Raw genomic sequence first — 6,000 nt, forward strand, 5'->3', positions numbered from 1 at the left:
TGGAGCCGCTCAGGATAGACACAGAGAAGGCAGAGTGAACTTCGCTCAGGATTTCGATTTGCCGGTGAGGAGTAACTAACAAAAGGAAGCGTGAGGGTGTGATGGGAAGATGGACCCTAGGAGGACATTAAACGAGAGAAGTTGAGAAAACAGGGGGGATGGGGAGGGGGCTGGTGGCTCATGGGAAAGAGGCGGGATCAAGGGATGGGAGGGGTTGAATTCAAAGAGTTGCGGTGGATGAATCAGAAAACCTAAATTGTGGTATTGAGAGAGTGACTTGTTTGAAACTGAGATTTCTTAGGCGTGTGGATTTTATTGCTATGAGGGCTCTGAGGTGATGATGGGAGTGGGTTGCTGGACAAAGCTTGTTGGGAATGAGAAGGTCGAGGACCTGAGAAGTCATGGGCTGAATATTATGGTGGTGAGAGAAAAGGAAACCCATGATTTGGGGGCGAATCCCCAATGAACGAGGAGGAATGAGCGGCCAGTCATTAGGAGAGCAACAGGAATGAGGAAGAGACACAGCTGGATGGTGTCTAGGGGCATTTTCAAAGAAGGGACAGACATGCTTTCCCTATTCTTACAAGTGCACATGTAGCAAACATAGAGTAGCACTCCTCTGGCTGTCAGTGGCCCTCAGAACAATAAGAAAGTTGAATACAATATATGTTGCCCCAGTTCAGACACACCAATAACACACAATTGGTTAATTGTGTATGAAACACAGGGTATTTGCCCTGTGCTGCCCTGGTCTGGGATCACGCACATAGCCACAACAGATATCTCAAGACCTTTGGACATTGGAATTGGGGTACTTGCTGCCAAGAAGTCCATGCTGTCTCCTGGCACAGCTGACCAGGCTGTGCCTTAAAAGGTCAGAAGAATGGTATAGCCACTTTGAAAGACAGTTTGGGACTTCTCTGGTGGCGCAGTGGTTAAGAATCCACCTGCCAATGCAGAGGACACGGGTTCGAGCCCTGGTCTGGGAAGATCCCACATGCCGCGGAGCAACAAAGCCTGTGTGCCACAACTACTGAGCCTGCACTCTAGAGCCCACGAGCCACAACTACTGAAGCCTGCGTGACTAGAGCCCATGCTCTGCAACAAGAGAAGCCACTGCAATGAGACGCTGGCGCACCGCAACGAAGAGTAGGCCCCGCTTGACGCAACTGGAGAAAGCCCGCACACAGCAACGAAGACACAACGCAGCCAAAAAAAAAAAAAAAAAAAAAAAAAGACAGTTTGGCCATTTCTAACAAAACTAAACACACTCTTATCACATGATCCATAAACTGTACTCCTTGACATTTCTCCAAAGAAGTTGAAAACTCATCTCCACACAAAAGCCTCCACATGGATGTTTATAGCAGCTTTATTCATAATTTCCCAGAACTGGAAACTACCAAGATGTCCTTCAATAGGTAAATGGATAAATAAACTGTGGTACATTCATGCAATGAAATATTTTCCAGCACTAACAAGAAATGAGATATTAAGTCATGAAAGGACATGGAAGAAACTTAAATGCATATTACTAAGTGAAAGAAGCCAATGTGAAAAGGCTAGTATGATTCCAAATATATGACATTCTAGAAAAGGCAAAACTATGCAGACACTAAAAAGATCAGTGGTTGCCAGGGGTTAGGGGAGAAAGAGAGATGAATAAGCAGAGCACAGAGGATTTTTAGGGCAGTGAAACTACTCTGTGTGATACCACAATGGTGTATACATGTCATTACATTTGTCCAAACCCATAGAATGAACAACACCAAAAGTGAACTCTAATGTAAACTATGCACTTTGGGTGATACATCTTCAGGCGAAACAGAATCCACCCTACTATCAACAAGACAAACTAAAGCAAATCTAGGGAGAGAAGTCATGATGACGGGGAGATTGGAGCTATGACATCCACGATGATGGAGAGGAGTGCCCAGATTTAAGAGAGAGGGTATCGCATTCAAGGAACTGAGAAGACATCCTGAAAGAAGTAAGTTCAGGCCTGAGAATCAGGCTAGAGAATAGGGCAGGAACTGGTCCAGGGAGGCCCCAAAGTCACCTTGAGGACTCTGGACTTGATCCCAAGCACAGTAGAATCTGTTGAAGGGTTTGCCAAGGATCTGCATCCTGCCCCACTCTGGCAGGTTTCCCTTCCAATGCAGAGAGGATGTCTGCCACAGAAAGCAATTCCCATGTTGACGTCCAAGTGTAGAACAGTGGTGATTGCTTCCAGTGTTCCAGGCTCATGGTCTCTTAACATAAGAGGATTCTTTTCATAATAGGTGAAACCAATAGTGGCTGCCAACAGTGAAATTAAATTATATGGGAAGAAAATTCAAACCCTAGAGAAGGGAAAGGAGAGAGCCAAAGGAGAGAGGTTCAAGATTCCTAGCTGGTTTCTTTAAAAAGTAAATCAACATTTTGAACACCTATGGAGTGTCCTAGGGCTACAAAAATGAGCAGGACTGGCATTCTTTATGCCTGTCCCCAAGTTCAAATGCAAATCAAAATATGCTCACAGAAGCTCAGCTTCCCACATCCCAACAATAATATCTTTCACTCTGGATAGTACTTGAAACCTTTTCCAAACCACTTTTACCCAGGCCGTCTTGTATCTCCTTTCAACAGCTCTGTGAGGCCTTGGGGGCAGGTATGATTGGCCCAGCTGGAAAAGAAAGGAACAGACTCTTGGAGATAAATAATGTGCCAAGGTTGGTGGCTGATGAATGGCCGAGATGAGTCTGTAACCCAGCTGTCTAACAGAATCCAATTCTTCTTCTTTTTTTAAAATAATTAATTAATTAGGTTGCACCAGGTCTTAGTTGCAGCAGGTGGGCTCCTTAGTTGCAGCTCGTGGGCTGCTGAGTTGCAGCTTGCTGGCTCCTTAGTTGTGGCACGTGAACTCATAGTTGCAGCATGCATGCCGGCCCCATGCATTAGGAGCACAGAGTCTTAACCACTGAGCCACCAGAGAAGTCCCAGAATCCAATTCTTTGATTGAATGTATAATGGCTTATATTCCCCCTATATGAAATATACAAAGCATATAATCAAAACTTTTTTTAGGTAATCAGTTTGCAACATGGTTGAAAGAGCCACTTGCCCTTTTAGTAAAACCAGAAGAAATAATCATAGCAGCCACAGCTAACACTGAGTGTTTTCTATGTGCTAGGAGACATATGGATACTTCCATTTAACCCTCGCATCTCTATGGGATGGGTAGGGTTACTGTCTACTGTGAAGAAACTGAGATTCAGCTGGTAGGTCTCGGAGCTAGGATGATTCCCAAACCTGGTACAGTTTTTCCCTTGCATCGGGGAATATTAAAACCTCTGGGCTCTTTTTCACCTCAAGAGAAGGGGAGCTCGATGATGTTGGGCAGGTTGAACCCTGGAAGAAAAAGCTTGTGTGAGTTTTGAAAAAGATGGCTTTTATTTAGATAACTTAGAAGATATACTACTGCTCAGCATCGAGAAGCTGCCCTCATCCTTTCCTGAAGTGTAATCTGGAAAGAGGGATATTGTACAAGAAAGGAGTGAAAACAAGACAAAACAACAGAAACAACAAAAACCCCACCTCTGGACAGTCTTCCTCCTGTTACCCAGCACATGCTCATGGCAGAGACCAGTAGAGTGATCCAGGGACCCAGCTGGGCCAGGCAAGGTCAGAGCAGCAAATTCTCTCCGCTACTGGTTGCATGATCTTTACTTTTCTGACTTTTCTTTCCCTTCAGAGGAAACATCAGCCTAAGAGTTACCATCCTGTTTACTTCAGATTTGAATCAAATCTAACAGCTCAATGTTCAAGCAGAAGGGGTTGACCCTTGCCTTGGAATCCAGTGTTTATTATCCCACACTGTCTAGAATGAATTATTTAGCATATATATATATATCATTTATATATTTATATAAATAATTTAAATTGTTTAATTCTTCCTTTATTGGAAGATTTTTTGTTTATAGTTTACAATTAACCAGAACAGTATATTTTCCTAGTAAAAATAAATTGAAGCAGAAAATCATAAGCAGCAAGATTCAAATGAAAGGGCTATACCAAATTTGGGATGGTTTTGACTTCTGCAGAAGGAAATTTATCTTGGAATCTTAATGCTTTCTTTTAAAACCTGGGGACAAGGGGACCCAGTCACAGGGACATTCATTCAAGGGACAAGCTGTTAGGGAAGAGATGTCTCCAAGCTATTAGGGAAGTATGGTCCAGAGGCCAATGTGGATTCCATTTCCGGGGACAGAGGGTGCTGGTGTACCCTCCTGGAGCCTCAGCTGGGTGGGGTGTGTAACCACCCTCCTGTCTCGTGAGGGCATGTTAATTTTAGGAGAATACCCCCGTGCTCCTGCAGAGATGCTGTTAGCAGACCAGGCCTCTTCCCCAGAGACTGGCTGTTATCACCCCCAAGGGCCTCAGTCAGTAGTGTCGTACCATTGTCTCCAAGGCCAGTGAATGGGACACTCAGCCTGGGGCAGAATTTTAAACGTGAGGGACTTGCTCTATGTTCTCCCTGTGATTGCTTAATTAATGCTATTATTTTCCAGCCAAGTTAATTTGCCAAGGCCTGGCCTCGTCCCCAAACTAATATCCACAGCCAGCTGAAGCCTTCTTGATTGTAGAGAGTTGAGTCTGTTCCTTGGAGAAGCAGCCCTCCATAATGCATGGGAGTGTCTGTATCTTTGGCCCAAAAGTCACCCAGACCAGACAAGCCTGGTTGTCATTAAAGAAGATATGGATTAAACATGGAAAACCAGCTTGTTTGGAAGGGCCTGTCATCACCTGCGCTACCAGGCAGGGGGCAGAGTACTGCCAGCCACCACTTGATTAGTTGACTTCCTGTGATCTGTTGTTGAGGACGTGAATGATTTGATCTGGAAAGTGGCCTAAGAGGAGACTGGATTCTTCATCCTGTGCCCAGGAACATCATGGGGATAGATGGGCACTTGGCTGAAGTTCCTGAGAATTCACTGGCCACTGTTCCACCCAGCACACACCTATCCCCCCTTTTGGTCCCTGCCTCCACTCTCTATACACAGGATCCTCTGACATTCAGGATATACCTTCATCAATAGGAGAAAGCAAAATAAGGTTGGTCCTCTTGTGGGGTCTATATTCCCAGGCCTCTCATTGTCACCCTTTACTTCTACACCTCTTCCTTTTATTTCTGCACCTACATTCCCTAGCCAGGGCTGCATCTAGTAATAATAGTTGTTTACTGAGCATATTTAGATAATGTGTTACCACTTCCTGTGCATTACTAAACAACAACTCTCTGACGTAGATAAGTTTATTATCCATGTTTTACAGATGAGGAAACCGAGGCACAGAGACATTAACTAATTTTCCCAAGGCCATGGAGCTAAGAACTGGCAGGCCCAGGTTTGTCTGATTCCAAAGCCTCTTGTCTTCTCGGTTAATGATATCTCTGAGATATACAGTGTAGTAGTTAACCCTGGAGCCAGACCACTAGCTGTGTGACCCTGGACAAGCCGTTTAACCTCTCTGTGCCTTAGTTTCCTCATGTAAAATATAAAAATGTAAAATATACAAAATGTAAAATCTTCACATGCAGATCCAGAAATGTCCTCATTTGACATTGAGGTCCTGGAGGTTAGTTGGCCTGCCCAGGATTTTACGGCTGGTGGGGAAGCCAGGCCAGAGGCAACTTCTGGACCCCTGCACTGGACCTCTCCTCTCTCACTCTGTAAGCATACTGAGACAGGTGGCCCAACCCGGGTTCGAAGACATCTCCTCAGGAGCCAACCTTGTGAGTTTGCTGTGTGCCAGGCTCACACAGACAACTGACTCAGCAGAACTGGCTAGTTCTGAATGTCTAGACCCAGATTCTACAGGCAGGAAAAAGTATAACCAGTGAAGTTACAAATGCCCATTGCACGCATACAAATGTTTCTAAGATCCGAACCTTGGAGTGACTATGTCTGACAGCCTGGTCTCTAAGGATGTGATGTTGAGGGTCTTACCTACAGTCCTTCG

This window comes from Eubalaena glacialis, chromosome 10 (assembly GCF_028564815.1).
Source record: "Eubalaena glacialis isolate mEubGla1 chromosome 10, mEubGla1.1.hap2.+ XY, whole genome shotgun sequence".
NCBI lineage: Eukaryota > Metazoa > Chordata > Mammalia > Artiodactyla > Balaenidae > Eubalaena > Eubalaena glacialis.